The 27523-nt window shown below is 43.0% G+C and overlaps 1 non-coding gene across 1 annotated transcript; it reads right to left on the reverse strand.

Moving 5' to 3' along the window:
* Window positions 1-14390: 14390 nt before the first annotated feature.
* LOC130283598 (U2 spliceosomal RNA) lies at window positions 14391-14573 on the reverse strand. Its single transcript, XR_008846748.1, has one exon. It is a non-coding gene; the product is annotated as a U2 spliceosomal RNA (small nuclear RNA).
* Between the last annotated feature and the right edge of the window lie 12950 nt (window positions 14574-27523).

Consider the following 27523-nt stretch of genomic DNA (forward strand, 5'->3'; position numbering starts at 1 on the left):
TATATTCGCGAATATTCGCGAATTCGAATATGGCCTATGCCGCTCAACACTAATAAAGATGTCGCATGTGCGCAAATTCGCGTATGCGAAAATTAACATATGCGAAAATGAACATACAAAATTAGCATACGCGGAAATTCGCGTATGCGTAAATTCGCATATGCGTATTTTCGCATATGCGAATCTTCGCACGCCAATCTCACACAGTAGTATTAGAGCCTTCTTTACATCACACAAGCTGGAAGCAGAGAGGGGTGATCACTGTGATGTGTACTGTGAAAAAAAAAAAAAAACGAATATTCGTAATTACGAATATATAGCGCTATATTCGCGAATATGCGATATTCGCGAATAATATTCGAATTGCGAATATTCGCGAGCAACACTAATTTTCATATGTGAATTTTCGCATTTGCAAATTTTTCACATATGCAAATTTTTGCGTATGCTAATTTTGGTTTATGCACATTTTCGTATATGCAAATTTTTTGCATATTCGAAAATAAAACGTGAATATTACGAATATGCGAATTTAGCGAATACATGACGAATATTCGGCCATGTATTCGCGAAATATCGTGAATTCGAATATGGCCTATGCCGCTCAACACAAGTCGGCACCTGGTGGTGTCAGTTGTGCTTCGATCCATCCTGGGTTTGTTCTGCATTAAAATAAAAGACATGAAAGGACTCAGAACAGGATGGAGCATAACTGCAGTGTAAGCTTTGCCTTACTCTACTGATTTCACTGTGATGTATTGTGCATGTGTGATGTACTCTCCACCAATATATGGTGACTCTTTACCACCAATGAGGATTTAGTTTGATTTTAAATTCTGGCTAATGTAACTATACACTTGACAATTCGTAATACAGTGACCCCCCCGACCTACGATGGCCCCGACATACGATCATTTCTACATACGATGGCCTCTCAGAGGCAGCATCAACATACGATGCTTTTGTATGTCGGGGCCATCGCATAAACGGCTATCCGGCAGCGCAGACTGCTTCAGCTGCCACCGGATAGCTGTTTACGGTGCCCCGTGTGGTCCGGTGACGATCACTTAACTGTCCTCGGGGCTACGGTGCGTCCTCTTCAGGATCCCCTGCATCGTCGGCGCTCTCCATTGTCGTCATCACGTCGCTGCGCACACCGTCCCGTCATCCAATAGAAGCGTCATGCGGAGTGGCGTGATGGCGGCTACGGAGAGCGAGGATGCCGGCGAAGCAGACAGCGATGAAAGGGCGACATCCAGGGCAGAGGTGACGGTCCGGAGTGGCGGGGACTCGTGAGTATAACCTCCAATACCAGTGTTCTTCAACCTGCGGACCTCCCGATGTTGCAATACTACAACTCACAGCATGCCCGGACAGCCGTAGGCTGTCCGGGCATGCTGGGTGTTGTAGTTTTGCAACATCTGGAGGTCCGCGGGTTGTAGACCACTGTCCTATACTTTACATTGCACGGATCCCACAACATACGATGGTTTCAACAAACGATGGTCCATTTGGAACGGATTATCATCGTATGTTGAGGGACCACTGTATTTATTTTTAATATACAATACAAGTTTCATTTTAGGGTGGCATTGTGAGTGGTGGTGTTCATGAGCCCTTTGGGCCTTTTTATGTTTGTGTTGGTGCATTGCTTCCCGGTTTTTCCTACACATCAGCCTCTGGCCACCCAGCTGTGCAGGGAACACCACCACGGCCCCGATCCCTTTCTCTGTAATAGAATATTGTATACACATAGGATGTTATGAGATGCTGATCTCACAGGACACAATCTGATTCCGTCCTTCATGAACTATACATACGGCCCTCGTACAGAGCTATGGGGATGCTTACACTTATGTAGTAATTTGAACTCTGATCCTTCTTTCCCCAAAGCTGGTAATGAGTATTAAAATCATATTTAGATACGGTTAGAAAAATCCCAGAGTGGGCCGAGTGTTTCATGTGCGTGGAATCTAAGAAAACAACAAGGCTGATTTCCAGGGTCACTCGCTGTCCAAGTTTGTTTGATTAATTTTCATTGGATCTTGCCTTCATTCCTCCCCCTCATTTTGTTTTCCCATTGGAGAGAACTGCTGTTGATGGAAATTTCAGTGGACCACCCAAAAATATATTAACTTCATGTAAACTTTACATCATCAACCTACTATGATGTGATGTTCTTCATCACCATGATCCACTGCATTGATGCCCTGGACAATACTGCAATATGACACTTAACACAATTAGCCATTCAGTTTCTAGTATTTTTAAATAGTTACAGCTTAATCTAGGAGAAAAAAAGTTCCATCCAAGAAACTTGGATAACCTATTACATCAAGACTCATCAGGATAACATCCACATCGCATATAGTTCTGTAAGTTCTCACCAGTGAGACATAATAGGCTTTATATGCTTTTAAGTGGGATCCATCTGAGCTCGTCCTATTGAATGAACTAAGGATTCTCAACATAATAAATATATATTCCCATTAGCCATACTGTACATCGAATATTACTGCCCAGTCCAAGATGATATTCTTACTTCTAGTGCTTAATTTTCCACCCTAAATCCATATCCTGCAGAACCCCTTCACATGTAATAGCTGACGGCCAAAAATTTGCTTGGCCAACAGCTCTCCATCCCGATCCTTCCACATGCATGAAGCCTTGGCGCAGCTGAGTGTTCATTGTTCTCATTGGAGAGAGGAGAGGTATGCCCCTACCAGACCCCTCTAGCAGCTACCTATCTCTCAGAAGACAAAAGGATTGGGCAATTGAAATCCAACATGACAGATCCTTCTCATCATCATCATCTGTCGTGGGAGAGTTGGGAGGCCTCCATACACATTAGACCACGTGATTGGCCCACCGGTTTGACTTTTTTCTAATATGTATGGGGACTTTAATTTAAAAACCTACTAATCTTCTAAATGCACAATCACTGTTTCACTAGAACTTAACATTTATTAACTAGGACTGACCGACCAATGGCAGGAGGGAACCATGAGGGGGGGGAGCGTCGGGGGGGGGGTCAAATGTCATGATCCCCCGTTCTGCCTGTGCCTGGTAGTCCGGGCAGAGTGGAGTTACCTTGGTTACCTGCCCGGACTCGTGGTGGCAATGGCGGTGAGCGTGACCGTCAGGAGCGGCGGGACAGCAGATAAGCAGAAATGACCGGCAGTGGCAGGGACAGTGTGGGCGGGCCACAGTCTGAAGATCGAGTGAGTGATCTCCAAACTGTGCCCCTCCAGCTGTTGCATAACTACAACTCCTAGCATGCCCTTCAGCTGACATTGCATGCTGGGAGTTGTAGTTTTGCAACAGCTGGAGACAAACTGATGGGGAAACACTGAGTTAGGGTCTGTTACTTAACTCAGTGTTTCCCATCCCTAGTGCCTCCAGCTGTTGCAAAACTACAACTCCCAGCACGCACTGACAGACAGTGCATGTTGGAAGTTGTAGTTTTGCCACAGCTGGAGGTACACTGGTGCGGAAACACTCAGTTAGGTAACAGACCCTAACTAGGTGTTTCCCCACCAGTGTGCCTCCAGCTGTTTTAAAACTACAACTCCCATCATACATGGTCTTGCACTGGCGGGGGTTTGCAGTGAGTTTCCCACTGCAAGTTTATACTGTGGCAAATTTCCTGGCGCAGCTCAAACTCCCAGTGGGAAACTCGCTGTAAACCCCCGCCAGTGTGAATGTACCCTAAAAACACTACACTACACAAACATAAAATTAAGAGTAAAGCACTACATATACCCTTACACAGTTTTCCCCAACCCCCCTCCCCAATAAAATTTTAGTTTTCATAATAGGTAAAAGGAAAAAAAAGACCCCCAAAATCTGTAACACAATTTCTCCCGAGTTCGGAAATACCCCATATGTGGATGTAAAATGCTCTGCAGGTGCCCTATAGGGCTTAGGAGTGAGAGCGCACCATGTACATCACATTTTTCATTTCCACATCCAACTTTAGTAAAAATTCGTCAATTACCTGTACGGGGTGTTAAGGTTCACTGTACCCCTTCTTATGTTCCTTGAGGGGTGTAGTTCCCTTCCCTTCTGAACCATGTAGTGCACACACAGAGCACTTTACATCCACATATGAGGTATTTCCATACTAGAGTGAAATGAGGTTACAAATTTTGGTGGTCTTTTTCTCCTTTTACCCTTTGTAAAAATAAAAAGTATGGGTCTAACAGAACATGTTATTATAAAAAACTTAAGATTTAGAATATTCAGCAGCTGATAAGTACTAAAAGGATTAAAGGGTACCTCTCATCAAATAAACTTTTGATATATTTTAGATTAATGAACGTTGAATAACTTTCCAATAGCATGTTAATGAAAAATATGCTTCTTTCTATTGTATTTTTCCCGATCAGTCCCGTCAGCAAGCATTTCTGACTCATGCTGGAGTCCTAAACACTCAGAGCTGCCAGCCTGCTTTGTTCACAGCCAAACAGGCTGTGAACAAAGCAGGCTGGCAGCTCTGAGTGTTCTCCTTTGTGAACAAAGCAGACTGGCAGCTCGTAGTGTTTAGGACTCCAGCATGAGTCTGAAATGCTTGCTGCCAGGACTGGTAGGGAGACCCCTAGTGGTCATTTCTTCAAAGTGGAAAATTAAATAGAAAGAAGCTTATTTTTTAATAACATGCAATTGTAAAGTTATTCTGCATACATTAATCTATAATATATCAAAAGTTTTTTTTGATGAGAGGTACTCTTTAAGATTTTTAAATAGAAATTATTTACAAATCTGTTTAACTTTGTGGCACCGGAGTACCCCTTTACCTTACTGTATCTCTTCAGACTTTCTGAACATTCTAAATTAAAAAATGAAACAAACAAACGGAAAAAAAAACTAAAACATTGCAGTGCAAATCCTGTACTACTGGAAAGTTTGGAATTATAGTTTGAGAATAATGTAGTTATACTATTATGTATCCACATGTTCCTAACTGCATCCAAGAGAAGAGTTTTAAAGAGCTTTGATGGTTGAATAAAACACAACAGAATTCTTTTCCTTCTATGGATATTTTCTTCTCATCGGTTTTGCTACTTGTATGTTTATTTCCTCGACACTCATATTCACATTCGTGATGACGGAGAACTAGATAAACTTTGCTGTCTGGTGTCGAAATAGCTTTGCAAAAACAGCTCCCATAGATCATGTCTCAGCTGCAGCAAAGACTTCCATCAAGATCTTTATCTGACCTGTCATCTGCACGATACAGTATATAGTCAAGCACACATTTATTTGAAAGGTTTCTCAATACTATTGAACTAAATGTACAAAATGTATCCATCATTGCCAAATATAATTCCCTGGTATTAAAGGGGTATTCTAGTGAAAAACATTTTTTTTTCATATCAACTGGCTCCAGAAAGTTAAACAGATTTGTAAATTACTTCTATTAAAAAAATATCTTAATCCTACCGGTACTTATCAGCTGCTGAAGTTGAGTTGTTCTTTTCTGTCTGAGCACAGTGCTCTCTACTGACACCTCTGTCTGTCTCAGGAACTGTCCAGAGTAGGAGCAAATCCCCATAGCAAACCTCTCCTGCTCTGGAAAGTTCCTGACATGGACAGAGGTGTCAGCAGAGAGCACTGTGGTCAGACAGTAAAGAACAACTCAACTTCAGCAGTTGATAAGTACTGGTATGATTAAGATTTTTTTATGGAAGTAATTTACAAATCTGTTTAACATTCTGGAGCCAGTTGATAGGAAAAAAATAGCTTTTCACCAGAATACCCCTTTAAATAATTCAAGTCAAAACTGAAATTTTTTTTAACATTTGTTTCTCTTTAGGATTTTCGAGGTTCAGTCCCATTATGGATGGTCCATCTGATGATCTATGGCCATCAAGTTTCTCAATGTCCTGCACCCCTTTAGATTCCCCTTTAAAGGCTTCCACTCAGTTCTTTAATCCAGCAATCTCCAGGACACAGAATGTCTTTCTAATTTGTGGCATCGCTTTATATAGGGTAAAACAAGGTTTCTTGCCATGTTTGGATGTCTTCCTGAGCATCTGCGATTCTGCAAAAAAAACCTGTCCCACGTGTCCCACGTCAAACGAGCTTCAAGTAGTCATCGGGACACGTGGTATTCAGAAATAGAATAGGAAAATACACAGAGGACAGCACCTTGTGTAATGCTGTGAGACCCCCAAATGCAGTTGGACTCTCACTTTTATTAGAACGTGCATTCATACGTATGACTCTTATGCATGGGGTATATTCAGATAGTTGTTGCTGCCCATCAGTGTGTAGATCGGGTAAACCTCCGCTCGAATCCTCACCCATCAATTGAAGTACAAAGTATGCAGAAAACTTACACTGGAACTGGTAAATTTTCAGGAGTCTTTCGTAACAGCATCAATGAGTTTATTGACATGTTTTTCGCCTTATCAGCCAAAAACAGGATCTCCTTTAAAGTGGTACTCCGCTGCTTGACATCTTATCCCCTATGCAAAGGATAGGGGATAAGATGTCTGATCGCGGGGATCCCACTGCTGGGACCCCAGCGATCTCCCGCAGCATCGGAGTACCACTTTAAGAGGACCCATCTTGACAACTGTGTAAGTGGTCTTGCCCCTTATCAGTACAGAGCAGGGTGTCATTTGGATTAGAGAACTTTGATATTACACAGAAGGTAAAATTGGTGGTCTTTGATGCAGGGGGTGACAAAGATTGCAGAGGGATAACCCAACCATTCCCCCACATGGGCACATATAAAACTTTACAAATCTATATTGCACATTTGTACTTATCTATATATTGCTACATATGATGTATACATTGCCTTCCATATAATGCAATGAATATTTTAGCTACATACTTGCCTCAATATGCAGCCATATCATCATGCGCATGTTTTCCACCTTGCTGTACAGTCCATGCACTCCGCACTTGTTGAGCTGGGATATGCTCGGTTTTTCGGGCAGCAGACCTAGTTTTACAACATCAGCAATAATGTCCCCCTGGGTACCAATACAGTAGAATGTTCCCTGTTCCTTCATATAGTAATATTGTCCCCTATCTCCTCATATAGTAATAATGTTCCCCACTGCCCCATATAGTAATAATGCCCCCAATCTCCTCATATAGTAATAATTTTCCCCACTGCCCCATATAGTAATAATGTCCCCAATCTCCTCATATAGTAATAATGTTCCCCACTGCCCCATATAGTAATAATGTCCCCAATCTCCTCATATAGTAATAATGTTCCCCACTGCCCCATATAGTAATATTTTCCCGTGTCTCCTCATATAGTAATAATGTTCCCCACTGTCTCTATATAGTAATAATTCCCCCTATCTCCTCATATAGTAATAATGTCCCCCACTGCCCTATATAGTAATAATGCCCCCTATCTCCTCATATAGTAATAATGTCCCCCACTGCCCCTTATAGTAATAATGCCCCCTATCTCCCCATATAGTAATAATGTTTTCCACTGCTGACAGCTCTTGCTTCGCCATTCTACTTCACTACATCTGCTTTGACTTGTAGCATATAAGGTTACATTAGTTATCTCCCCAATAGCATGGAGATCCTACATGGTCAATTCTGGTGGTGAGACAACCAATGACAAGCAAATTTGGAAGTAATCTAACAAACAATAACAATTGATCCTAATATTCCAAATATTGTCTTTGATGTCTATCTAGTTTTTCACAGTTAGTGTTGAGCGGCATAAGCCATATTCGAATTCGCGATATTTCGCGAATATATGGACAAATATTCGTCATATATTCGCTAAATTCACATATACGTAATATTCGCGTTTTATTTTCGCTTATGCGAAAATTCGGTTATGTAAAAATTGGCATATGCGAAAATTAGCACAAGCGAAAATTCGCAAATGCGAAAATTAGCATATGCAGATTTTCGCATATGCGAACATTTTGTACCCGTCTCACACAGTAGTATTAGAGCCTTCTTTACACCTAACAAGCTGGAAGCAGAGAGGGGTGATCACTGTGATGTGTACTGTGAAAAAAAAAATAAAAATGAATATTCGTAATTACGAATCTATAGTGCTATGTTCGCAAATATTCGCGGATTCGCGCATATGCGATATTCGCGAATAAAATTTGCAATGCGAATATTCGCGAGCAACACTATTCACAGTCAATGCTAAAGGTTACATCCCTTTCTTATTGCCATCAGGTGCATCATGGTTACCATTCTTAATAGAGCTCTGACCAACATTATGGATCCGTTTTCAGTTAATCCCAATGAAATGTAATGGATCCCATTGGCTAATAATAAAGTCTGCCAAGGTTTTGGTGTTTTTTGGAGAAGACATATAGGACTGAAGACTGCACTACTGTCAAAACACCAGAACCCCCAATGAGAGCACAGTCCGATGTAAAAACAGCTTAAATGGGTATATCTATGGTGTATCCTTGAGATATGCCATTAGCAAATGATAGACATGGGACCCCTACGTATTGAAATAATGGAGGCCTGTTCTGATTTGTGGTCACCGCACTCTCTATACAGTTCAGTAGAGGAGCGGCTATGTTTGCGTACTAGTCTATGGAAGTCATAGAAATCTGAGCGAGCCCCATTTGTTTGCTTTTCATATTCATGTGTTTAAAATAAAACATCAGAAAGTAGATAATTTGTATTCTAATCCTTACATTACTACATTGCTACTTTTATTTCCTATCCTGTATTTTATATCCCCATACATTTCCATACATAGACCCAAGTACAGTAAGTTTAATGACTACCAGAATTCTATAATTGAAAGAACATTGCGTCTAGTAAATAAAGTGTCTTAAAGATGAGTTCCTGACATGTTTAAAACCCTGGAACTAGTCAGCAAAAAGGAATGTTCATTATAAAGGTGGAAGAGACACAGGTGCTGATAAGGGTCTGTCCTTTAGCTGTCCCTCAAACAACATCGGACGGAAATCTTGGCAATATATTACAGAAAACTAAATTTCTTTCTTAGTATATATATATTGAATTTTTTTTTGTTACTTTGTCAAAATAAGTCAGATTTGTAATCCAATGACTTTACATTTCCTTGTGTTTTTTTTTTTTTTTCGCAGGATACAATCCAGAAAATATCACAGGATCCGTTCATTTTAAGGGGATGTCCTAAATTGGAAATAAAAAACTGTGTCACATTTGTCTATGAAGCTTATAGATTTGGGGTATGTATTTTGCAGACTAGAGCATTTAGTTTTTTAACAATTTGCCGCTGCCAGTTCACCTAAATTCCCATTGGGGGCATTTATGGCATATCCACAGAGATTGAGGCCATGTAGCCATGCTACACTGTTTATACAACTCCTTTTACTATTAATGGGAGTTATACAAGAGGTGTAAAAGCCAGATAGGCTGTTTTAGGCTTCCGGGCCATCCCCAGCAATCGCAAGCAGGCCAGAGGGAGCTGGGGTGGGCTCTTGATCTCAAGATAGGTGCTCGGCCCACATCTCTCCTGTGGGTAAGCTATAAATGTCCAGATGGGAATACCCCTTCAAGAATGTAGTTGGCTGATGGTGGAGGGAAAATAAATCACTTCAGATGTTGGGAACGTGATCTTCAGACAACCTTCTTCACTCAGTACAAGCTCAAGCTCTTTCTTAGGTTTGCAAAACACTTAAAGGGGTACTCCAGTGGAAAACTTTTTTTTTTAAATCAACTGGTGCCAGAAAGTTAAACAGATTTGTAAATTACTTCTATTGAGAAATCTTAATCCTTCCAGTACTTATTAGCTGCTGAATACTACAGAGGAAATTATTTTCATTTTGGAACAGAGAGCTCTCTCCTGACATCACAAGCACAGTGCTCTCTGCTGACATCTCTGCCCATTTTAAGAACTATCTAGAGTAGGAGAAAATCCACATAGCAAACACATGCTGCTCTGGTCAGTTCCTAAAATGGATAGATATGTCAGCAGAGAGTACTGTGATCATGATGTCAGCAGAGAGCTCTGTGTTTCAAAAAGAAAAGAATTTGCTCTGTAGTATTCAGCAGCTAATAAGTACTGGAAGGATTAATATTTTTTTATTATAAGTCATTTACAAAACTTTCTGGCACCAGTTGATTTAAAAAAAAACTTTTCCACCGGAGTACCCCTTTAAAGGGGTTATCCACCATAAGGTGACTGAAGTACTTACCTGCCAGACAATAATGGGCATGCTTAGGAAGGATCCGTTCCTGTCTTGGATTCGTTTATCATTGTAGGAGTAAGTGAAGCATTTTTCTACACCTTTTTTTCTGTGTTGGTAATGTATAGGAGCACCGCATTTATTAAATGATCAAAGAGCATTTGATAAATTTTGTGCAGGTCACATTTTCTGAAATTTCTCTCTTCACATACACCAAAAAGCTAAGCTAAGTCTGGGCTGGTGTCGTTTTAGAGACTTTTTAGGAGCTTTGCGCCTTTTTTGCGCCTTTACACAAAAAGGTGCAGTTCATAAAACCCTTCCATATCATGTGCATGTGTATTGCCGAAATCAGTGGATTGCAACTTGAAATCAGCAGAAATGTGTAAACCGAAAGGCACAAAAAAATGCAAATAAACCCTGCTTGCGCCTTTTTTTCGCCTTTTCTAGACACAAAGAACAGTCTAAAGACAATGATAAATGTTGGCCTATGTTCTGAGTCAACCATAATGTTGTGGCTATCTTTTAGTGAAATGGCTATTTCCTGTTGGAGTTCCCTCTAGGGATGAGCGAACTTACAGTAAATTCGATTCATCACGAACTTCTCGGCTCGGCAGTTGATGACTTATCCTGCATAAATTAGTTCAGCCTTCAGGTGTTCTGGTGAGCTGGAAAAGATGGATACAGTCCCAGGAAAGAGTCTCCTAGGACTGTATCCACTTTTTCCAACCCACGGGAGCACCTGAAAGCTGAACTAATTTATGCAGGATAAGTCATCAATTACCGCGCCGAGAAGTTTGTGATGAATCGAATTTACTGTAAGTTCGCTCATCTCTAGTTCCCTCCAATGATTCCTTAATTGTAAGTGTGAAGTCACTTTTCTCCCTCTTACCCATCAGTCACCCCAACCAATGAAACACATCTGCGCACCTATTTCATGCAATAGACCAGACCAATAGACCACTCCAATTTCTTGCAGAATGATCTCCCTCCCACCCAACGGTCACTCCACCCATTGAAACAATAATCCCCAATCCTTAAGGACTCAGGGTGTACCTGTATGCCCTGGTTCAGTATAGCGGGTTTAAACCGTTCTCACCAGCAGAGAACGGATTAAACCCGGTGGGTCCCAGTTGCTATGGGCAGCCAGGACCCACGGCTAATGCCAGGCACGGCCGATCGCGCTGATGCCCGGCATTAACCCTTTAGACGCCACGATCAAAGTTGACCACAAAGTCTAAAGTAAAAGAATCCTGGCAGCTCAGCGGAGCTGATCGGGACTATCACGACAAAATCGCGATGTCCCGATCAGCTTACCAGACAACGAGAGGGTCCTCACTTGCCTCTCTGTTGTCCGATCAACGATCTACTGCTCCATGCCTGCGCAGCAATGGCATAGCACTGATCAGTGTATGCAATCAGAAGATTGCATGTTTTAGGGCCCCCCCCCCCCCTTTACAGGGGGGGAAAAAAGTGTAAAAAAATATGTAAATAAAAGTTTAACCCCTATTCTTCCCTATTAAAAGTTGAAATCACCCCCTTTTCCCATTTTTTAAATAAAATAATGTAAGAAAGAATAAAAATAATCATATGTGGTACTGCCATGTGCATAAATGTCTGAACTATTAAAATATTAGGTTAGCTAAACCATACGGTCCAAATTTGTGCATTTGTGCAAATACCAAAGTCCAAAATTGTGCATTTTTGGTCAATTCATATACCATAATACTATATATAATGCTATAATAAAAAGCAATCAAAAAGTCCCAACAAAACAAAAATAGTGCAAATAAAAACTACAGATGACGGCACAAAAAATGAGCCCTCGTACCGCCCCGTAGATGGAAAAATTAAAAAGTTATAAGTGTCAGAAGATGCCAATTTTAAACTAACAAATTTTGGTGCATGTAGTTTATAATTTTTTAAAGTATTGAAATAAAATAAAAACTATATAAATTGAGTATCCTTGTAACCGAATGGATCTACAGAATAAAGATATGATGTAATTTTTACCAAATATTGCACTGCGTACAAACAGAGCCCCCAAAACTTACAAAATGTTTTGTTTTGTTTATATTTCATCCCACAAAAAAATGTTTTTTGGTATCGCCAAAGGTTATATTATAAAATAAGTGATGTCATTGCAAAGTACAATTGGTGACGCAAACAACAAGCCCTTATATGGGTCTGTAGGTGCAAAATTGAAATTGTTATGATTTTTAGAAGGGAAGGAGGAAAAAACAAAAGTGCAAAAACGAAAATTTGCTGACTCCCTAAGGGGTTAAGGGCTCATGTCACGTTGTATTAGTTATATAGACAATCATGTGGTGCTATTACTCCCCCAAAAGACTGGCTTTCATGTACAGAGGCTCTTCCGATGGGTGGTGAAGACTATGTGGGAATTGGGGACCAATATGTCATATCTTATGGTCCTATCCCATCGCCCATGGTCTACCTGAAAGCCTTACTTACTGAACTTGTACCCTTTCCAATGGTCTCCCCATTTGGTTCTTATGCTTATTGGGATACAAGATTTCCTCCACTATCCCTCCCCTCCAGGAATTAAAGGGGTACTCCACCGAAGAACATCTTATCCCCTATCCTTTGGATAAGATGTCTGATTGCGGGGGTCCCACCACTGGGGACCCCTGCGATATCCAGGCCAGCACCAGGCCAGCAGTGTCCGGAACATGGAGCCATGTCTATGGGAGGGGGGGAGGGGGTGACAGCTAGTATGTAGCCATCAGGCCTCCTCCCATAGACATAAATAAAGGAAGTGCGGAGACTATAGTCGACAGTCATCCAGCACAGAGCAGAGTTGGCTCCATGCATGGATGACGGGGTGCCGCCCAGAGATCGAGGGGGTCTCCACGATCAGATATCTTATCCTCTACCCTTTGGATAGGGGATAAGATTTTTTTTGGTAGAGTACCCCTTTAATAACAGAACTTTACTATATAAAACTATTACTAATAATTTATTTATATCACTAATACTAGTAGACAATATTCTCATTAATTTTTTTAAGACTAGAGGAGATCTTACTTGCAAAGCAAAACTTCCTTTAAGTTACTTTCTGATAAGAATAAGCCATTGATATATTTTCTTAAAAAGAATGCTCGTGAAAATCTTAAGGAAATTCTCATTTGCCATAGCTAGTGAAACTATTCCAAAGGACACTTCATGTAGAAGATAACAGGAGCGGATGTTATAGATCTACTTTAAATATTCCCCTGGCGACATAGCATATGCTTTTCCTAACCTGTAACATCATAACTCACACCGATTCTCCTCCCCATTATCTACCAATGGGAAAATGTGCTTCTAATTATCATTGGGCTTCTCATGGGTCTGAACTGTTCCGGTTTGTATTGTCAGTCATCATCCTTCTTAGATATCTCACACGTCATCTGGTCCTAGGTCTTTGTGGGCCATCAAATACAAGGACATTTGCCTGCAGAAGAACTGAAGATCTTTTATAGCCTGGATATATAATGCATAGACATTCTGGTTCCTCCAGAGCAATGGTCTTAAACTGTGGCCACCTAGATGTTGCAAAGCTTTAACTCCCAGCATGCACGGACAGCCGACGGCTGCCCAGGCATTTTTTTTTTTTTAAGAGCCGAGGCAAGTGCTTTCTATTACCCAAAGTGCAAGAAAAAGTGCAAACGTGTCACACAAAAAAAAACGTGCACAAAGGATGCGGTCTATCGCTAAGCCCTTCTCCAACAGGGAAGAGGCCACCCAACAAACCTACCCTTCACCTCCGGGCCAAAAGGCACCTGCAAGGATCCAGGTTCGATGCTCCTTTTTGCCGAAAATGCTCCTTACTTCAACCTAGGCGTTAACCAAGGTATCAGCCAAGGAGCCGTATACACATGGCATCTTGACCAAAGCCAAGATGCCCAGGGGTTGCAGGGAGGTGAGGAACCTAATGGCCACACACACCTCCCCTAGACCACCAGGAGGGACACCCAGAAGGGTTACCGCATCTTGAGTACAAAAACAGACACATAAAAGTGGCACAGTGACAAACAAAAAAATTATAAATAAGTGGACGAGTGCAGATATACTGCCCGGTCATCCAGACGGATCTATAAAAATTTCCCTGATCCTAGCCAGAAGGCCGGGATATCAAGGGTAAGTGTCAAAGGTGAAGAGTAATGGTGCAGTGCTTTCACTCAGTGAGTTTCAGCACATCAGGGTCACCCCCTCCCCACCGAGGTACAGAAATACCTCGGCTTTACACCCCCCAATCTCATGGCGAGACCTGGAGGAAACAGGTCACATCAGGACAGCCGTCAAGCTGATTCCTCAGAACCAGCCCTGGAACACCTGCTCCTCCATGCAGCATCCATCCTACATCAATGGCAAAGACTAAACCACTGATAAGAACAGATACTACACTTGATCTTAGCCAAAAGGCCGGGAAGCAGCCGAAAAGGCTGTCTGGGTATGCTGGGAGATGAAGCTTTGCAACATCCAGAGGGCCACAGTTTGAGACCCCTGCCAAAGAGAGAGGTGACCACTGTGTTCAGATTCTCATTAGTCCTTGTGGACTCTGCTAAGCTGGTGTAGAGAGTCTTATATGCCAGGTAATGCTCCCCGGGAAGAAATATATGCAAATTAGCACTTTTCCAGAAGGAAAAGAATTGCATGCTGCGTAAAAAGATTTTGCCTGTGCTTCAATACACAAGGCAAGCCTGCTCCCCCACCTCACTGTATGCGCAGGACTGTCTTTTGCTTCTTCTGGGCTTCCAAATTGGAGAAAGTAAAATGGATGGTTGAGAACAAGGAGAAACACACAAGGGTGAGGAATGAGTTCTGGACATCCCCACTCCATTGTGGGCCTTCTTTACATGTAACCAGAGTCTATGCCTGCTTTCACTGAAGCTAGCCAAGTCCTGCACATAGTCAAGTCAAGTCTAATTACAAGTCAAGTTAACTACAAGTAATTGGTCCAGCAAGCTGTGAGGTCCTCTGGGTCCTTGCCACCTCTCTGGGAATTCTGGCCTTAGCTGTGAAGATAATTACATGTCTTCCACCCAGTAAAGCCTCCGTTTAACCATAACTGGTTGTGGACTCTCATTTCACTGCTAGCAATTGGGAAGGCGGAGAATCCGGGCGTGTGGTATTCCAGAACCCGAAAACCACACTTGTGTCACGAACACTAGGGGTTAATACCATCTGATCCCACCAACCTACACCGCCACACCCGTGGTCCCGCCATTCACCCGGTCATTCACCACACATTTAACACCTTCTTTCTCACTCCCCTTTTAGGTTTCCTCTCTCAATAAAGCTTCAGGATTGTGTTCTCTCCTCCCTACGCAGGGGATGAGTTGTTGTTTGATATTGTACATATTGTTTTTTTAAAATGTAAGCAGGAATGTTAGTGTAGCTGTATATTGTGCTGTCATGCTATGCATGGTGAACGTATTATTTATTGTATTTGACTGATGACTGATTGCTAATAAAGTTATTTGCAATCAAAAATGTATTTTTATAATGTGTGCAGGAATGTTAGTGTAGCATGTGGTAAGATGTATTGGGAAGGGAGACCCGTGCTGTACTGTTGAGCTATGTAGGGTAATTGCATACAGTAACCCCCCGACATGCGGTGGCCCTGACATATGATCAAATCGACATACGGTGGCCTCTCAGAGGCCATCGCATGTCGATGTAAGCATCGACATATGATGCTTTTATAATTGTGGGGGCCATCGCATTAACTGCTATCCGACAGCGCAAAATGCTTAAGCTGCTGTCGGATAGCAGTTTAAGCATCCCGGACAGGTTCACTTACCTATCCCCGCTGCTCAGGATCCACTTTGCGATCCTCTGGGGTTTCCCGCATCTTCTCCGGGGTCCGGGCCTCGCTTTCCGGCATCGTTATTACGTCGCTATGCACGCCATGCCGGCGCAGCAACGTAATAACGTCACCAGAAAGCGAGGCCCGGACACCAGAGAAGATGCGGAAGAAGCCGGAGGATCCCGAAGAAGACGCCGGAGCAGCGGGACAGCATCGGGAGCGGTGAGGATGCGGTCCGGAGCGGTGGGGACAGGTGAGTATTAATTGCACTTTTTACATTGCACGAATCCCTCAACATACGATGGATTCGACAAACGATGGGAACGAATTACCATCGTATGTTGAGGGACCACTGTACATTTATTGTGTGCTGCTTTCTATCACAGTACACTGTATGTATGTTTATGATGGCCTGCCCGCATCTACCACCCGCACATCTAGCACCAGCCCGCATGTACCACCCGCCTGCATCTACCACCAGCCCACAACTACCACCAGCCCACATGTACCACCCGCCTGCATCTACCACCAGCCCACAACTACCACCAGCCCACATGTACCACCCGCCTGAATCTACCACCAGCCCACAACTACCACCAGCCTGCATCTACCTCCTGCCTGCATCTACCACATGGCCACATCTACCATGCACACATCTACCACCCGCCCACAACTACCACCAACCCGCACCTACCACTTACAGTGAGGACATGCTGGGAGTTGTAGTCTTGTGACAATTAGCAGGCAGGTGGTAAATGCTGGCGGGTGGTTGATGCCGGAAAGCGGAGCCAGCCGACACACAGGAATGTTAAACTACAGCACTGTAATTTCATATTTCCAGGTCTAGGCCAATCACGGCTTCAGGCGGGAAATATGAACTTACAGTGCCATAGGGATGGCCAGGGAGCGGGTTGCAATGCCGCCTGCTTCCCTGGCTTGCATTTTAACAGGGTGTCCCCAGCTGTTGCTAAACAACAACTCCCATCATGAGAGTTGTAGTTTTGGGTTCCATGTAAATGGTGGTTATCCGAGAATATGTATTAATCGACCTCTGTTATTTAAAGTTTTTGCTCTAAATTTTTTTGCCCGATACCTTCAGTTACCTCCATCTGTATATTGTATATTCACATACCGTAATGGAACGTATAGCATCAATACAAATAAATTCCTGTAGGGTCTTCACTGTTCCTTGTTCTATACGAAAACCTAAACTTCCTCCCACTAAACATAACACGAGCTGGAAAGGAATCCCAAAATGTTTTTTGACGTCTCAGCATAATTTTCTTCCTCCCGTTGGCCAGAGGTGGTTATTATTATTAGAAATTACATGGCAAGACCTAATATTTATAGGAAAATAACAAGCCTCCCCTCATGTTTGTATAAACAGATGTCAGCTGCAATACGACGCCATATACAAGATTTTGTTTTCGAACGCAATCGGACTGTAAAATCAGATTACACAAAGATTTAATCCTCTGCCATGAAGTGCATACTTTCACAGCAACATATTAAAAACAGACTCATTTCTAATATTTCAAGGAACGTTCCCTTTCTTTTTTGCCAAAATACTAAAGAAGGAACCGTTTAAAAAAAAAAAAACACCATGTTTGCATTTTTGTCTTTTAAGTTGTGCTCTGTTAATAAACTCGCAAGTTACTTACTGAGAAATTAGAGCAGTCTAACATTCCCCCAAAGCAAAGGATTATGGGGCACACAAAAGTATGCATATTAAAGGGTACTCCGCTACCCCAGCCTTCGGAACAATTTTTTCCGAACGCTTGGAGAAGGTGGCGGGGGTCATGGTCACACAACCCTTGTGATGTCACACCACACCCCCTCAATGCAAGTCTATGGGAGGCCGCCATGCCCCCTCCCATAGATTTGCATTGAGGGGGTGTTTCGTGACATCACAAGGAAGCGTGATGTCACGACCCCCGCCGCCCGCACCCAGCATTCTAAACAAACATCAGGTGCTGCACAGAGATTGCGGGGTCCCAGCTGCAAGACCCCTCGATCAGACCCCTTGAGCAAGACCCTTCGATCAGACATGTTATACCCTATCCTTTGGATAGGGGATAAGATGTCTAGGGGCGAAGTACTCCTTTAAGTCCACATCAATGGGCGCTTGCTAAGCCAACCAGCTTGCTGCTTTGTACTAATCCTAAAACAGTTGTCTACAGATGGGTTTTTTTTTTCCTTTGGGAGGAGATTCTGGTTTGGGTGATAATCCCCAGTTATGTTTCATGGCTTCTTTAAAAGTTGCTTTTTGACTTTTTGACAGGGTAGCTATCTCCAAAAGGTGGCACCAGAGAGACAGTTTTCTTCTGGAGGAGAGCTAATTTGAATTCATATTTTTCCCAGGGTTCATGGTTTGCACTAGTTTAGCATTCTTCTCAAGGAGAAACACTACTCTTTTAGACTTTCATACAAAAAAAAAGAAAAACATATTATTTGAGCATCCTGTTACTTTTTTGTATAAACTTCTTTATTATATGTCATAAAATAATGTATGACCAGGCAGGAATTTATGTTTTCCACTTATTTTTTTTATGAAATGCATTTCATTAATTTAAGTTAGCTTTTGAAATGTTATACAGAGGAATATCAAAGATAAAGATTGGTCTGGGTCTTAGTGCTGAGAGCCCTTCAGATCATGAGTTACAGCCGGTAAAGCACACAGCAGATGCTTCACTCCCTGGTTCAGTGCACAGTCCAATTGATTACAAGAGAATATCTTCTGTGTAAAACCAAGTCACTGGACTATAAATAATGAGCAGACAAAGTCTTGGCACTGAGACCCGACTGATCTTAAATGGGCACTGTCACCAACTTTTTTTTTTATATGTTGTAGTACTTAAGTACTACAACATATCTCTAATATAGTTTTATTATTTTTTTAAATTAAAATAGTTTAATTTACATGTTAAAACCGGCCACTAGGGGTCTCCCTCCGGGCCGGGCAATACGTCCGAATTCATTCAGGCTGCACTCGCTCCCTGCCTGTACATCAGACAGGCGGGAGCGAGCACTGAGAATACAGAGGAGTGCATTGGCTCGCACGCCGGCCCCGCCTCCTTGCATACACTCACTGCCGCTGAAGTCCTGCACTCTACTCTACTACTTGAGTATGTCTTTTTTGGGGTGGGGGGAGCGCAGTGGGGAGCGAGTTGCGGGGTTCGGGGGAGCGGGTTACGTGGCCGTATCTCAGATACTGTTTTCACCACAGGGTGCCTCCAGCTGTTTCACCACTACAACTCCCAGCATGCCCTGACAGCCAATAGATGTCAGGGCAAGCTGGGAGTTGTAGTGGTGAAACAGCTGGAGGCACCCTGTATAGGTGAACTAAGGGCGGAAGTCAGCCCCCCCAGCAGGCATCAGTGACATCGTGCCTGCTGGGGAAGTCTGCCTGGTAGTGAGCACACTACCAGGCAGACAAAATGGCATTTCTAAGATAATAATAAAAAATGTTAAGGCAGAAAAGAGGTTAGGGATAGATGGGCAATAGGCAGGGACAGAAAAAAAAAAGGATGGTGGGAGCTACCCTTTAACTTTTTGACATGCCGTACAGGCACAATATAAATTACAGTAGAGTTTTAAAGGGTTAGTCCAACAGATGGCAAAAAAAACAAAAAAAAAAACATAAAATGCTGCAGAAGAATATAACATTGATTTCTTATCTAAACCAGTTCAAAAACCACCAAAAACACATTTGTTTTTGGGGGTCTTAGTCCTGTAATTTTTGGCTGAGCAGTTGCTCAGTACTGCAATTCCAAGAATGCATTGTTTTTCCTCAGCTCTTTATCACAGTCCTGCCACCCTGCCTATTCCCCTCCATCAATAATCCTATTAGTTTTCCACCAGATTTGTTACATAAAATCTCAAAGCAGACTGTTGCACAAACATTGATGTTAGAGCACCTGCAGCATTCATACCCTGTCTGGTCCTCTGCCTGTGGCATCGCTAAGCACAAGGCATCATGCTGCAAACACACCTCCTCTCCCTAAATGTCACAATATATATATATATATATATATATATATATATATATATATATATATGAAACAAAACAGTCGTCACCTAAAAGAACACCTTCATGCCCACCTAATCGGCTGCTCATTTTAATACATTGCATTAAAGTACAAGTTTTATTCTCAAGTGATAGTGAGTGCCATTCATTTCTTTTCTACTTGATTAATTGTTATAATACGTCTAACCAGGAGTGAGCACTATCAATCTATATTCACACTTGCAGCTCTTTGTATCTGATGGACGACATGAAACAATGAAAAATGCCTTTTATTAGAATCATTAAGTCACTTTTTACCATTAACACCGTTATTGTATGCCAGGATCAAAAAGTCAAGGAAAATTTAACTCAATCCCATGATGCAGAATTTTATTTGGCCATTTACAAAGTTGTCATGATTATTATGGATGAGCAAATCTCATCTCTGAAATTTGTTTTGGGATAATTAGCTCAGCTTAATGTAGATAATTGTCACATAGTTACATAGTTAGTACGGTCGAAAAAAGACATATGTCCATCAAGTTCAACCAGGGAATTAAGGGGTAGGGGTCTGGCGCGATATTGGGGAAGGGATGGGATTTTATATTTCTTCATAAGCATTAATGTTATTTTGTTCCATGAATGTATCTAATCCTGTTTTAAAGCTGTTAATTGTTCCTGCTGTGACCAGTTCCTGAGGTAGACCGTTCCATAAATTCACAGTCCTCACGGTAAAGAAGGCGTGTCGCCCCTTGAGACTAAACTTTTTCTTCTCCAGACGGAGGGAGTGCCCCCTCGTCCTTTGGGGGGGTTTAACCTGGAACAGTTTTTCTCCATATTTTTTGTATGGGCCATTAATATGCTTATATACGTTTATCATATCCCCCCTTAAACGTCTCTTCTCAAGACTAAACAATTGTAACTCCTTTAATCGCTCCTCATAGCTAAGATGTTCCATGCCCCATATTAGTTTAGTCGCGCGTCTCTGCACCCTTTCCAACTCCGCAGTGTCCCTTTTATGGACAGGTGCCCAAAACTGAACAGCATATTCCAGGTGAGGCCGTACCAATGCTTTATAAAGGGGGAGTATTATGTCCCTGTCCCTTGAGTCCATGTCACGATTCGGCAGGCTGGAGGTGGATCCTCTGTGTCAGCGAGGGATTGGCGTGGACCGTGTCGGTGGACCGGTTCTAAGTTGCTACTGTTTTTCACCAGAGCCCGCCGCAAAGCGGGATGGTCTTGCTGCGGCGGTAGCAACCAGGTCGTATCCACCGGCAACAGCTCAACCTCGCTGACTGCTGAGAAGGCGTGGGACAGAAGGACTAGGCAGAGGCTAGGTCAGACGTAGCAGAAGGTCGGGGCAGGCGACAAGGTTCGTAATCAATGTGGATAGCAGGAGATCTGGAACACAGGCTTTGGACAACACTAAACGCTTTCACTGGCACAAGGCAACAAGATTCGGCAAGGAAGTGCAGGGGAAGTGAGGTAATATAGCCAGGGAGCAGGTGGAAGCTAATTAGGCTGATTGGGCCAGGCACCAATCATTGGTGCACTGGCCCTTTAAATCTCTGAGAGCTGGCGCGCGCGCGCCCTAGAGAGCGGAGCCGCGCGCGCCAGAACATGACAGCCGGGGACCGGGACAGGTAAGAGACTTGGGATGTGATTCGCGAGCGGGCGCGTCCCGCTATGCGAATCGCATCCCCGCCGGCAATGTCAGTGCAGTGCTCCCGGTCAGCAGGTCTGACCGGGGAGCTGCAGAGAGAGAGACGCCGCGAGCGCCCCGGGGAGGAGCAGGGACCCGGAGCGCTCGGCGTAACAATAATACTATAATGTGTATATTTGTAATATACATTGATTAAAATGTATATATTTTTGGTTGAAAAAATGCTGTCCTTGCAACTATTGGCTGTGTGTCTCTATGAGGAGTCCAAATACAGTGTGGGCAGGACAAGCAGGGCCCTGCCTGTCTTCAGTTTACAGAGCCCTGCTTGTCCTCAGTGCACAGAGCCCTGCCTGTCCTCAGTGTACAGAGCCCTGCTGGTCCTCAGTGTACAGAGCCCTGCTGATCCTCAGTGTACAGAGCCCTGCTTGTCCTCAGTGTACAGATCTCTGCTTGTCCTCAGTGTACAGAGCCCTGCTTGTCCTCAGTGTACAGAGCCCTGATTGTCCTCAGTGTACAGAGCGCTGCCTGTCCTCAGTGTACAGAGCTCTGCTGGTCCTCAGTGTACAGAGCCCTGCTTGTCCTCAGTGTTCAGATCCCTGCTTGTCCTCAGTGTACAGAGCCCGGCTTGTCCTCAGTGTACAGAGCCCTGCTTGTTCTCAGTGTACAGATCCATGCTTGTCCTCGGTGTACAGAGCCCTGCTTGTCCTCAGTGTACAGAGCCCTGCTTGTCCTCAGTGCACAGAGCCCTGTCTGTCCTCAGTGTACAGAGCCCTGCTTGTTCTCAGTGTACAGATCCATGCTTGTCCTCAGTGTACAGAGTCATGCTTGTCCACCATCACTTCCTGTATTTGGTCTCCTCATAGAGACACACAGGCAATAGTTCTAGGGACAAAAATATAGACATTTTTTAACCAATGTATATTACAAATATACATATAATGGTATAATCTCCATTATATAAAAAGTTTTTGTTAACAACAGGTACACTTTAAGCCAGGTGCAGAGTACAGCACCCAGCAAGTGTAAGGGATTTCAGTGATCCTGCCTTTTACTAAAATAAGTCACAGAGAGATGGTTGTAAAAATGCACACTTGAGATCTTCACTCCCTGACTCCCAGTGACTCACTTGCACTAGATGGATTCCATTATAAGTCTATGGAACCCATTTAGTGTCACTGGACAGAGATCAATACGAGTTGAGGAGTGAAGTGCATAACTACACCCTTCTACCCGGGTATATGAACTCTTAATGGAATCCCATTGAAAATAATGTGCAGTAAATCCTGGCAGAATTTCTGGTGTTCTTCCGCGGAATTCTGCACAGAAATTCTGCCGTATGAGCATATCCTCCCCTACATACCAGCTGCTGTATGCTCCAGAGGAAGTTGTGTAGTTCTTTTCTTGCTAATTTCTTTACGTTTATTCAAATGACATATTTCATGTCTCCGTGTCCCCATATATCCTTATTTTGTCTAATATCTATCTATCTGTCCATCTATTTTATCTAATACAATATATAATAAATAACATCCAATAACAATGCAATATAAAAAAAAGTTATGTTGAATATGTGGTTCCAATTTTTCCACTTATGGTTGTATTTTTCCCTATACAACCATAAGTGCCATATATATATGATATATTGTAGTCTGTATACTACAGACTACAAAGAGATGCCTTGTCGCCTGGACCCAGTAAATGTGTGAATCCCCTAAGTAGCGGGTCGAGTGGGTGATTGAACTTTAAATGGCAAAAATGAACAACCTAACAAGATTTACCTGTTCAGTCATCTGGAAGAGCTGCTCATTTCATTCACCCGTGAAACCTCTTCTTACCGAGCCGACCAAATGACATCTCCAACAAGGACCAAAGCCTGGACTGGGAATTGAATTCCTGTGTGTCCTAACTGGGCGAGCAATGACCTGAAAGATCTCGGTCATCAGAAAAAGATTACCCCCAGGCACTGTTTCAGTGAACCCGATCATCACACCTACAGTTCAGTGCTTAGGTATGTGGCCATATTAAACTATTACTTCCACTTCTGTTGAGGGTTGAAGGTTACGGAGTTTGAGAGAAACATTAAAACACAGATTATGAAAGCCGACCAGAGAGTCCCCTGACTATTGCTAATGCCTATATTACATTAAAGGAGTACTCCAGTGAAAAACAATTTTTTGAATCTTTCCAGTACTTATCAGCTGCTGTATTCTCTATAGATGTAGGAGAGGAAAGAAAAACAAGGAATACGGGGCGCTCTCTGTCATAGTTGGTTGGGTACTTGGATTAAAAATAAGAAAGCGAAGGAAGGATGCCCACCACCAGACCTATGTGATGGTACTGACCTCTGGGAGCTGTACGTAGGGTATAGCACAGCTCCAAGGGGTTATCGGTAAGTGGTGATATGTTTCAGCTTGCTGCTCGGTGCCCCCTTGTCCGTCGCCCCAAACGGGGTACGGAAGATACAATATTGTAGAGGGAGTGCAGAAAATGCGGGGGTTCTAGCCTCCGAGCGCTACTGTGATGGTAAAATTAAGCGAAGATGCCAATGCTACACTTTTAAATTATGAATAAAAGTAACAACTGGACAACGCGTTTTGGCGTGCTCTCACACCTTCCTCAGGTCCACAAAGATAATTTCATGGTGTCCTGTCTGGGTTCTTCCTGTGTGCTGGCCGTGGTCGTGGAGTTGCATCTATAGTGCAGCCTAGGCTATTATTAGAGAATAATGTAAGTTCTTGTGTATGCCTTTTTCTTAACTTTTTTTTCCTGATGTGGCAGGTACTTTATAGGCTCCAATTTGGTTTACAAATGTACTTTGATAAGGGTTCTGAAATGCAGCCTATATTTCGCATCAATCCAGTGGCTGAGAGTGTGGCATTTGATCACTGCACCTAGTCGTTTCATCGGGCTGTTAGTGCTGGAGATCACCCAGGTGAACCCATAAGACTCATTAGTGGGTTTGTGTGAATTTACATTTTGTGGAGTTCTGATGCATTTTCTTACTCAAAGTGAATTTTTAGAGAAATATTGCCAAGAGAAGAAATTGACTTGACCTATTATCACAATTTAAAGAATACTTTTTTGCCATGTTTCGTGATAAGTCATAGCAAAAACAAAAAAAAGCAGCAAGAAACACAATGTGCGAACACAGCCTCAGGCGAAATGTATAACAACTATATATCCTGATCCCATAGAGATAGCAGCAGTATACAGATAGAGCTGAAGGAGAGTTGTATAACTACTATATATTGTATCCTGATCTCATAGAGACAGCTGCAGCAGTATGCAGTATACGAATAAAACTGAAGAGGAGGGGTATAACTACTACATATTCTGATCCCATAGAGATAGCAACAGCAGTATACAGATAGAGCTGGAGAGAAGGTGTATAACTACTATATATCCTGATCCCATAGAAACAGCAGCAGTATACAGATAGAGCTGGAAGGGAGGTGTACAACTACTATACATCCTGATTCCATAGAGTTAGCAGCTGCAGTATACAGATAGAGCTGGAGGGGAGGTGGTTGAAGGACCTGTGATGTGGATGTATCGGGCAAAAATAGTGTTTAGACCTTGAGTTGATACAAAAAAAAATCTGAAAAATAAAAGAGTGTGCCTTTTGGGAGGGAAGGACATGGCTTGTGGGAGGGGCATGGCTTGCAAGCTTAACCGACATACTCACCAGGAGATGCAGAACTGAGCTTGTGGAGTAAGGTGCCGGGAAGTCCCATAGACTGTCATGGGACTTTAGACAAAAACCCTGACCCTTGCAAATGGGGATGGGTTAGGGTTCATTTAAAGGACAACTGTAGTGGAACACTTTTATATATGCCCGTGCCTCAAAAATAAACAAAATAAACTCATACATAGCTTCCTACGAGCCCCCGTTGGTCCGGCACAGGCCTCACGGTCCGGCAGTGCTGACGTCATTCCACTTCCTGGGGACAGGGACGCGGCAGAGCCGTTGGCGTATCACCAGCCGTAGAGATGTCCTGCCCGGCCTGTGATAGGCTGAGACCACTGTCATGTAAGAAGCCGGCCAGAGCTCCTTACATGTCAGTGCGCTCGGCCTATCACCGACCGGGGCGAGACATCGCTATGGCCGGTGATACGCCGACGGCTCTGCGGCGTCCCCATCCCCAGGAAGTGGAATGACGTCAGCACTGCTGGTCCATGAGGCCTGTGCCGGACCAACGGGGGCTCGTAGGAAGGTATGTATGAGTTTATTTTGTTTATTTTTGAGGCACGGGCATATATAAAAGTGTACCACTACAGTTGTCCTTTAACTATCCTACATTTTTTGTATTATGTGTACCAAGTTTCATCAAAACATTTTCAGCCATTTGGATGTGATGCTGGAACACTTTTATTTATTATTTTATTAGTATTTATTTATTTTAATTCATAATAATAATAATAATTATTATTATTATTAGAGATGAGCGAATTTACAGTAAATTCGATTCGTCACTAACTTCTCGGCTCGGCGGTTGCTGACTTTTCCTGCATAAATTAGTTCAGCTTTCCGGTGCTCCGGTGGGCTGGAAAAGGTGGATACAGTCCTAGGAAAGAGTCTCCTAGGACTGTATTCACCTTTTCCAGCCCACCGGAGCATTTGAAAGCTGAACTCATTTATGCAGGATAAGTCATCAACTGCCGAGCCGAGAAGTTCGTGACAAATTGAATTTACTGTAAATTCGCTCATCTCTAATTATTATCATTATTTATATTATTTATATTATTTGTATTATTATTAATTAAAATAAATAAATAAAAATAAAATAATAAATAAAAGTAACTAAATAATATATATATATATATATATATATATATATATATATATATATATATATATATACATATAAATTTATATAAGTAAGTAAAGTAAAAATAGTAGCAAAAAGATACAATTCCTTTTAATTGTCATTTGAATCATTACAGAATACTGTACTTGTTATGAAACAACAAGACCTTCCAGGCAGAAACACATTGTATCGGAACGCGGTGTGCCCGCTCGTTGGCATGTGCATTTCTGCGACAGATCACTTTTGGTCTTAACCAAACCACAAAACCCTTTTTCCGGGCCAAGAAAAACACATTTATCTAACGCAGATCAAATTGGTTTGTGTGTGTGGTCCGCAGAGAGCGCCCTTGTGAATGGAGGCATGCACGTTTCATCTTAATCACGACCTGTCACGTCACATTCTTCTCTTCCCGTCCAATCTGAGGCAACCTAATCCGTGTGAGCTCATTCCGCCTGCTCTTGACTAAAGCAATATGATACGGCCGGGCTGGTTTTTCACCCTTTTGCAACTCTATTTGTGGAATTCTGCTGTGTTTCCATTGGTGTACGAAGGCAAAACTATAAACCGTAATAAAAAAATAAAAAAATACCGTATTTTTCACCGTATAAGACGCACTTTGTCTTCCCTAAAACTGGGGGGGAAAAGTCGGTGCGTCTTATATGGCGAATACACCCCTATCGCGGTGGTCCCTGCAGCCATCAACGGCCGGGACCCGCGGCTAATACAGGACATCACCGATCGCGGTGATGCCCTGTATTAACCCTTCAGACGCAGACCGATCAAAGCTGACCGCCGCGTCTGAAGGGAAAGTGACACTAACCCGGCTGTTCAGTCGGGCTGTTCGGGATCGCCGCGATTTCACCGCGGCGGTCCCGAACAGCCCGACTGAATAGCCGGGTTAGTGCTTACAGGACACCGGGAGGGACCTTACCTGCCTCCTCGGTGTCTTCTCCGTTCAGGGATCCCCTGTATGGCCGGCGCTCTCCTTCCTCATCATCACGTCGTCGCGTACATGCGTCGGCGTGCGTAACGATGTGATGGCGGCGACGGAGAGGGAGGATACCCGGCCGGCAGCAGAGACGTTCCGGAGCGATGGGG

This window comes from Hyla sarda, chromosome 7, assembly GCF_029499605.1.
Source record: "Hyla sarda isolate aHylSar1 chromosome 7, aHylSar1.hap1, whole genome shotgun sequence".
NCBI classification, from domain to species: Eukaryota; Metazoa; Chordata; class Amphibia; order Anura; family Hylidae; genus Hyla; species Hyla sarda.